The 9,823-nt window shown below is 43.6% G+C and overlaps 1 pseudogene across 1 annotated transcript; it reads right to left on the bottom strand.

Annotated features, from left to right (window-relative positions):
* Positions 1–7,717: 7,717 nt before the first annotated feature.
* On the bottom strand, positions 7,718–8,736 carry LOC308423642 (alpha-enolase-like; annotated as a pseudogene). The gene has a single exon. The product of its transcript is annotated as an alpha-enolase-like (transcript).
* Positions 8,737–9,823: the final 1,087 nt, after the last annotated feature.

Here is a 9,823-nt window from a genome sequence, read left to right on the forward strand (position 1 = left end):
GCCCTCCGCCTGCACACACGTGTGTGTATGAAGCTCTATGCATATACAAGCATGCACATGTGCACATTACACAGAACTTCTGGCAAAAAAAGAGACTGTTCTGGAATAAAGCACACCCCCACAAGTCCATCAGAAAGCAAGTGTAGAAGATGGAGAGATGGCTCAGTGGTTAAGAGCACTGAATGCTCTTCCAGAGGACCTAGGTTCAACTCCCAGCTCCCACATGGCAGCTCACAACTGTAACTCCAAGATCTGACATCCTCACACAGGCATACATGAAGGCAAAACGCTAGCGCTCGTTAAATAAAAATAAATTAAAAGAAACAAGTGTGTGGTGACTTTATTAAATAAGTTGATGTCCTTAAAGGAATTTACTCCTTAATTTTTTATTTTTTTATTTTTTTACTTTTAGCCAGGTGTGGTGACACAGGCCTTCAATCTCAACACTCAGAAGGCAGAGGCAGGTAGATCCCTGAGTTTGAGCCCAACCAGTTCTACAGAATAAATTTTAGGACAGCCAGGGCTACACAGAGAAACCCTGTCTCAAAAAGCCAAGAAGAAGGAGAAAAGGAGAAGGAGGAGGAGGAGAAAGTTCAGAAGGAAGGAAAGAGTGTAAAGAATGTAAAAGGATAGAGAAATTGTTTCTGGAGATAAAAGACATTCTATTTGGTGTATGCTAAGTAAGAATGGACAGTGTTCATGTTTATGAGCTTGGTAAAAATATTTTATATGATAGAAGAAGGAGAGGGTAATAAAACATCATATAGAGTCTCTCTTTGGCCAGGTGTGGTGGAACACACCTGCAATACCAGGAAATACTGTGGGTTTGAGACCAGCAAATATCCGGCCTGCCAAGGTAACCTAACATGATCCTATCTCTTCAAACAAAAGAGATAACATCTCATTTTTATTGTTGCTAAGGCTCCAGTCCTCCTTATAATCACTAGTTAAATAGGTAATTTGAGGGCTAGGGCTATGGTCAAGGTGTTTGGTCAAGCATGAGGGTCTGAGTTCTGATCCCTAGCATACAGGTAAAAAGTTGGACATGGTGAGACTGATCTATAATCTTACTTCTGGGAGAGGAAGGACAGGAGGAGCTTACTGGACTGCTAGACCAGCCGAATCAGGGGCTCAAAGTTCAGAGAGAGAGACCCTGCCTCAAAAATTAAGGCCCAGAGGTAGACAGATACTTTGCCTCCACACTTGCACATACAAACCAATCTAAACACATATACAGCTTGCATTAGGAACCGCTCTTGCCCCAGTATTGGCGCCACCCACGGGAGAAAGATACCCAGCTCATCCGTCACCATGGAAAAGGCCAGTTCAGATGTCCATCTACACCTGGGAGCAAGTGACCTCACAGCCTACATAAAAAGCCGTCCCCTCTCTCCTTCCTCGTTTCTTCTCCCTCTCCTCCCCTCCCCTTGTCCTGCCATTTCCTTAAACCTCTCCATGTGGAACCGTGTTGGCCTGGTGTGGTTTGTCTGGACGCAATCCGAGGTTTCTATTCCAACATATACGATACACAAAAAATCAATTTTAACTTGATAAGTATATTAATACATAGTATTATACCTTTTTCAATGCATGGTCTTTTATCTGAAATTAAGGAATATTATTGGTTTAATTAATAAATTATGCTTAAGCAACTAAGTATTTCCCAAAATTTTTATATAATTAAATGTATATCATATGAAAGTTTGACAGTAGCATTAGTCAAACAATTCTTTATACATATGTTGTAGTACATAACCTTCTAATAAAATAAAATTTTCCCTTATAAATATGGCAAAAAACTCTGCTGAGTAAAAAAGGATATCGAGTTCTTCAATATTTAGGTTGAAGAGATTTTAAGATAGATGTCATATTGACATGCAAACTTGATCACATTAAAGCCATGCCTTAATGTTCAAATATAGTATTTACAAAATAATGTCTAATAAAAATTTATAGGAAATCCCTAGTTCAACATTTGACCAAAATTTTGTGCTGCTCTCCACAGGACTTCTGTCTTTCATCTTCCATGAGACCGTACTTGCACACTGCTGGGACCCTGTTGGATTTTCAAGGATTCAGACCCCTTGCACATCATTTCACAATAAGCCGTTGGCAAGCATTATAGAGCATTTGGGGACAAGGAAACAGGAGCTAGACAGGTGAGCAAAAACAGCTGACCTCAGGTCAAGCATGAATAAGGCACAGAACTGGGAGCTCGGCCAGATGTTGTCAGCCAAGTCTGCCTCCTGCCCTTCCCGCTAGCCTCACCTGCCCCATCTTCACATGGGCTCCGTCACTTGTCAGGGTAAAGCTTTCTAGCTAGTGTGCGTTATCGTCTTTGTTGAAGTTGATAGACAGTCTGTGACTCTGGCTTTCTTTAGCAGTGCTGTCATAAGCATCTGTGTCAGGATGCTGTTGCAATGGTACCACATGGAACCGAGGCTGAAAGGGAAGAGCAGAGCATGAAGTCCAGGCCTCCTGAAGTTAGATCACTTCCACGTGGGTCCTAAATCAAAATGGGGAACATTAGTGGAGTGTGGTGGCTTTACTCATTCTTCTCAGATTGGCCTGTGCTCGGCCTATTCAGCAGTTTGCCTCACAGAGAATCTGAGCTACCTGATAGCCACCAACTGGCCCCAGCCCAGGGCCAGCAAATCCAAGGCTGACGAGTAAGAAGCCTGCCTAGAGGAAACGAGTCACTCAGAACACCCTCGGGCTGCAACACTGAGCAGACAGGCGTGAGGAGTGAATGGGGAATTTTCGTTTTCATTTCTTAGTTTTAGTTTTTACTTTGAACATGAACTCGAATAGCCCAGGCCGACCTCAAGCTCACTACGTAACTGAAAATGACCCTGAATCCTGCTCCTCCAGTCTCCGACTTTAAGAGATCACAACCACTCACCAACACACCCAGCTGAAGAATGAGGGTAGAGGATCAAAGTGCCGCCACGTCACGTCACGCAGAAAGCAAAGCCCGTTGTCCTCCATAGGAAGGGGTGATCTTAGACACCCAGGTTGAATATAAAGGCTGCCTTTGCTCTTTTGAGGCTATAGATACATGGGGCTTGTGCAACCCAAAAAGACTGAAGGACGTTCATCTGTGAATAAAATAAGGATGTATCCTCTCCAAGACAAGGTTGAAGAGAAGAGTTTTATTGTTACTATTACAAAGAAGCAAGAGGTTCCTTCATGCTAATAACATGTCTGCCACAATGGAGTCAAAGCACGTTGTTGCTATTTAAAAAATGTGTTTTCTTAAGCAAGAGTTGAATTCAAGCTGTATATATGATAAGTAATGGGTTGTAGCCTTAAGGCTGGTAAAGAGCCACACAGTCCTCTGAGGTGGGGTGAGGCTGATTATAGGAATAAAGATGCAAGACACAGAATGGGAGGGCTCAAGATCAGTACCATGTCAGCCTCAAGTGTATTTCTCATAGCCTTTTCAAACTACAGCACCAAAGGGAAGCGAAACCATGAGTTAACAGAAACAATTGTGCTGAACTCACCCCAAAATTTTCCTGTTCCTTCCACCAAGGCCAATAGAATCTTTAGTCTCTCCCCTTGAGCCTCAAGCACACCTCGTCTTGTGGTTAAATGCCTCAGCGAGCCGAGCCCGGAAATCTGCATACAGACCCGGACCTGCCTTAACTCTACCTGGCAGGCAGTCTCTCCGTCTGTCTGTCTGTCTGTCTGTCTGTCTCTCCTTCTCCCTCTCCCTCCCTCTCCCCTCCCCTCCATCTCCTTCTCTCTCCCTCTCCCTCTTTCTTCCTTCTCTCTCTCCCTCTCTGCTTCAGAGAAGTGGAAAACGGCTCCTGGCTATATGTTATTTCTCCACCAGTGAGATGAGCCACTTCAAGACAGATTAGAATCATTAAAGGAAGACATATTGGGAAGCTGCTCTAATAGTGCCACCCGCGGCCGTGTTTTAACATTCCTCTTGCAGTAAAAGGCCTCTTTCGTAATATACTATCTTTCATCTAAATTAGTAGCTCTCAACCTGTGGGTCTCGACTCCTGGCCATCAGAAAACATAAATATTTACATTACAATTCATAACAGTAGCCAAGTCACAGTTATGAAGTAGCAGTGAGAATCATGTTATGAGGAACTGTGCTAAGGGATTAGAAACAAGAGATGGCAGCATCAGGAAGGTTGATTAGGACAGCACAAGGAACCCCTGACCTAAACAGTCTATCTGAGGCACTCACCTGTGGGTAGTGTGTTCTGGTTGAGGAAAGACAGATTGTTTGTTTTGTTGTTGCTGATATTGTTGTTGTGGCTACTGATAGACCTTTTCTGTCTCCTGTCTAGCCCTGGCAGGCCTTGAACTCATAGAGATCTGCCTGCCTCTGCCTCTCTAGTGCTGGGATTAAAGGTGTTCACCACCACACCAGGTTCAGTTTTTTAAGACAGGATCTCACTATGTAGCTCTGTCTGTCCTGGAACTATATAGACCAGGCTGGCCTTGAACTCACAGAGACCCTCCTGGCTTTGCCTCCAGAGTGCCAGGATTAAGGCAAGCACCACCATGCCTTAATTCGTAAGCCAGACTATGATGTAGAGAGAGAATATTCATAGTCTGAAGTATGTCATTAAAATAAGGTTGGGATATTCGTTCTGCTAGTCTTTCTCCACAGAACAGGGGACCAAACAAGTATCATTCATGCAGTGAGAAGAAAGCTTGCTAAGAAGGCTAGACTGACTGAATGTGCACTCTAGTTTATACTCAGGAAATAAAAACAGCTCTGCCAACTGCCCCTCCAGAATGAGCCGCACCATCCAATAGTCCTGCTAGTACTGAAGTCGAAGGATCCAGCAGGTCAGTGAGCTCAGCTTTCATACAGCAATGAGGCTATTGCTGCCACATCATCCATAGATTTCAAACGCCAGTTCCCTCAGGCTTTTAACTCAGATTCATATCCGCCACTCTTCAGGGACCTCAGGCCTTCAGCATGCAACCTGAACTGTGCTGTTGCTCCCTGCCTGTGGTGGTTTGAATAGCCCCAATAGACTCATATATTGGAATACTGTTCCCAGTCGGTGGAAGTGTTTGGGAAGGATTGGGTGTGGCCTTGCTGGAGGAGGTGTGTCACTGAGAGGATGGGATGTAAAGTTTCAAAAGTTCACATTATAGCTCCGTACTTGCCTGTTTCCTGTGATGCTCCTTGCCATATACAATGGACTCTAACTCTCCGGAACTGTGAGCCCCAGTATACATTTTCTGTAGTAATAAATATTAAATACCCAGTCATGGGGTTTCTACCCTGCCTGTGGTTATTGAATTCTTGGAAGAAACACACACATAGCCTTTACATTTTTAAATTTCTTTAGGCAGCACAATAGCTAGGCAGTTGATAGGATCTATTTTCCTGTTGATAAGCCTGAGGTATCACTTACTATTTACTATAGTGACTCTCCTTCTCCCTCATACACATTCTTCCTTTTTCCCATGGCGACACTTTTTCCTCTCCTTCCCTCCTCATGGTACTCTTTTACCAAGTCTGAGAAACCTCAACCCCACCTATGTCTCCTCTGCCCAGCTATTGGCTGCTGACATCTTTATTTACCAGTCACAATTAACTGGGGACAGGTCCACTCAATGTCTTACATACAGACACTCTCAACTCCGGTGCAACCAGTCTGGGGTGGTGCAAATTAGCATTAATTAGAACACAAGTAGCATTATGCTAACATACTACAATTTTCTTTTTGTAAGCTGCCTTGGTTGTGGTATTTTGTCTTTAAAAAAAAAAAACAAACTAAAACCCTGGCTATTTGAGGCTTCCATCTTGGATTAAGCAGCTGTTAAGTTTTGTTTGTTTGGTTCTCCAACATGTGAGCAAGCATCACGGGGTTACCTAGCTTTACACTGCATAAACCAATCTATAAAATACCTTTATAACGATACATTTCACAGAATTTATTCCTCTAAAGAACACCAGTGTCAATTCCTTTAAAGGTATGAAAAGCTGGACCTAAGGCAATGAGAACGCAGGGCGTGGCTTTGGTGACACACTGGGCCATTATTTAACTCCGTTCACTCATGTCTCACTAAACTGTCACGGTACAATTCCTTTGACTTTTGTACAGAGCTTTTTGTATGACTCACACAGGAACTAAGAGTTCAGACCTAGTGGGATTATATATTAACTTGCAGGTAGACCAGTACACCTGAACTGATTTCAGTAGGGTTGAAAAGATGTGCTCAAGTTAGATTGTCTTACGGTTACAAAGAATAATCTGTCTAACACTATTCTTAAACATCCACACATTTGTTTCTTTAAAATACTCTTCTAACAGCTTTTTTATCTTGCTGGTTCAGCATTTGAGATTTAAATGATGTGTTCGTTTCATATCAGAGTGATAATTATATTTGGGGATTTTTATAAAGTATATTCAGAAAGGTAGTGCTGAGGCACTGTGCTTAGAACATAGTAAATTCCCAGTAAGTATTCAGTTTTATTAAATTTCATGACGTAATACCTTCAGCACTAGAGTTTTAAAATATAGTGCAATTCACAGAGGGAACAAATGCATATTTGTGTTCCTAGATCCAACCCATGGTTAGGAGGCCACAGTATGCTGTGTAGACTCCCCGCCTGAAGAGCTTCTGCAACACAGCCCGCAATTACACACACACACACACACACACACACCTACATGCTCGACCCTGAAAGCTATGCGTCCTGCCAGGGAGCTGCCTGGCTTTGTTTTGTGTTTGTCTGGTTTAGTTTGGGAGGCTATTTGTTTGTTTGTTTTACAAAGTGATAATCCTGTCCTAGAGAGTCATCTTTTAAGAGTTTTTACCAAATTGATGCATCATCAGGAATGTTCTTCATGGATATCTGACTCTAACAGAGCCCGTGGTCGCATCCCTCCTGAAGACTTGATATCTCTCTACAGATGAGTCATCCACAGAAAGCACCTGTGGTTGTGTATACCTAAAATCCCAGTACTGGGAAGCAGAAGTAGGGCAATCATATCTTCTAGGCTAGTTTGGACTACAGAATAAGACACGTGCTTGCACCACGCACACATAAACAAACTAGCGATGTGTTTTACAATCAGCACAATCAGTAAAATGTTAGAAATAGAATGTAGAGAGCAGCAAAGAAGAAATAGCAATAAAATAAAACTTGATCGGTCAAAGTTTTATAAGAATAAAAGAGCCAGCAAAATCTATACTAAATAGCGGCCCTTGTTCTCTGTCTAGCTCAGTTACATTTTTGAACTTTTCCCAATAAGTTCATTTTGCATCTTTTTTAGCAATATCAAATGTACATCTGTTTCATTGTCATGTCTCCATATTAGCTCTCTGTCCTCCTACTACCACATGCTAGGTTCCAAGTTAGTCTGAATGACAAAGTAATACAACGTCTCAAAAAATAAGTAAATTAAATAAAATTAATAATGGGGGGGGACTTCTGCAGCTTTTATTTTTGCATGTAGACCACTGGGGGAGTCTTGATGGTGGGTGCCCTAGAAATTACACTGGAGTTCTGAGGGCTCCAGACACTAGCTGGGAAGCCAGGGAAAAGAAACAATAATTCGGACTGATCACGTGATTACAAAGCTGGGCTCCAGCAGGGCTCCAGGTGGTCAGGCATGGACTTCTAAGGAAGCAGTGACATGGGAGAGGCAAGCACTGGGGCTGGCCTTGAGCCGCCTGGATGACTCAGGGACAGAATTGGTGGCTGCCGGGATCTCTAATCCATGCTTTACTTGGCCCGTGGGTTCCTGAAGGACCTGCCAGCAAACTTGGCTTTGCTTCCCAGCTCGTCCTCGATTCTAAGGATATGATTGTACTTGGCCATGCGCCCAGATCTGCAAGGGGCACCAGTTTTCATCTGCCCAGTACAGAGCCCAACCACCAGGTCAGCCACGAAAGTGTCCTCAGTCTCCCCAGGTGGATGGGACGCCATGACACCCCAGCCATTGGACTGAGCCAGCTTACACGCCTGCAGAGACTCAGTCACAGAGCCGATCTGGTTCGCTTTGAGCAGGAGACAATTGCAGGACTTCTCACCTGCAGCCTTGGCAATCCACTTAGGGTTGGTCACTGTGAGGTCATCCCCTACCACCTGGATGCCCGCACTGGCTGTGATTTCTACCAAGCATCCCAGTCGTCCTGGTCAAAGGGTCTTTAATGGACACCACCGGGTAGTTCTGGATGAAGGACTTGTACAGGTCAGCCAGCTGGTCGGGTGTGATGTACTGGTTGAAGTCATACGAAGACTTGAAGTCCACGTCGTACTTGCCAGCCCTGTAGAACACAGAATCAGCTGCGTCCATGCCAATGACAACCTGGGCGGTGTAGCCGGCCTTTGCAGTTGCAGTCTTGAGCAGTTCCAGTGCTTCTTTGTTCTCCAGGGTGTTAGGTTCGAATCCAACCTCAACACCCACACTGGTGGCGTCTTTCCCATACTTCTTAATGACGTTCTTCAGGTTGTGGTAAACCTTCGCCCCAATGCGCATGGCTTCCTGGGAACTGGATGCCCACAGGCAGGATCGTGAACTCATTTATGGCCAGCTGGTTGCCAGCATGAGAACCACCCTTGATCACATTGAAAGCTGGGACTGGCAGGATACCTTCAGGGTTTTGAACCAAGTCAGCAAGGTGACAGTAAAGGGGGACCCCATTATCCATAGCACTAGCTTTGCAGACAGCCAGGGATGCTCCCAGGATGGCATTTGCACCAAATTTAGATTTATTCTCAGTGCCATCCACCTCGATCATCAGCTAGTCAATCTTCTCTTGCTCCACAACATTCACTTTCTTGCTAACCAGAGCAGGTGCAGTAGTGTTATTGATGTGCTCAACAGCCTTTGAGACACCCTTCCCCATGAAGCGGGTCTTATCACTGTCTCGGAGTTCTAGGGCTTCATAGATGCCAGTGAACGCACCGTTAGGCACCGCAGCTCGGAAGAGACCCTTTGCTGTGTAGAGATGCAGCTCAACAGTGGGATCCCCACGGGAACAAAGATCTCTCTGGCGTGGATCCTGAGAATAGACAGGGTGAATTTCTGGCAGTCGGATGGCTGTGAAGGAAGGAAAGAGGGTTCTGTACACACCCAAGAAACAACCCAGAAATATTCAAACAGCAAAGATTTGGGGGTCCACAGCTGGGGAAGTAGTCAGTCCAGCTGTTAGGAAAGTAGCTTAGGGGTTGCCCCCAGTAACTGCTAAAGCCAAACAAATAAACCACAGTGAGTCTCATGCATTTGTAACCTAGAGGGGGATAGTAAGAATTCCAATTGTTTTACAAAAGCCAAGTCCTAATTATTCATTCCCACTGTTCTGCACTTAAAGCTTACTCAAATGTTATTTTTTATAATCAAACATCTTAAAACGATAGTAATTAAAAGTCTAAATTGCTGTTTTACAAAAGTGAATTACATTAAAATCTGAGAAATTCTGCTTAGCCACTCCTAAGGATTTAGAAACAGACTGTAGTGGCAGGTCTTTTCTTATTTACTGCTGTGCTTACTTTCCTCTCACGGAATTCTCTACAGCTCTCTCTTCCATGTCTTTCTCCACAATTCTTTTTGTTGTGCTCATATTAATATTTTTTAATTTTAAATTTTAAATTTTTTTAAATGATGCTATGCTCCATCTAAACTTGATTTCTTTTTAAAATTTGGTTCCTTTCCAGTTCTAGACTACGAATGCTATAAAGCCAGAAACGTAATGGTAATGAGTCTGTCATCCTGGCAGTATCAATATACCGTTTCATACATAGTCCATTAATCTAGGAGTGATGAGTATATGAAAACATTGCTTCCTATATACAAGCCTCTGTACTTTATTTTTTATTTATTAACAA

Source organism: Micromys minutus (assembly GCF_963924665.1).
Source record: "Micromys minutus genome assembly, chromosome: 8".
NCBI lineage: Eukaryota > Metazoa > Chordata > Mammalia > Rodentia > Muridae > Micromys > Micromys minutus.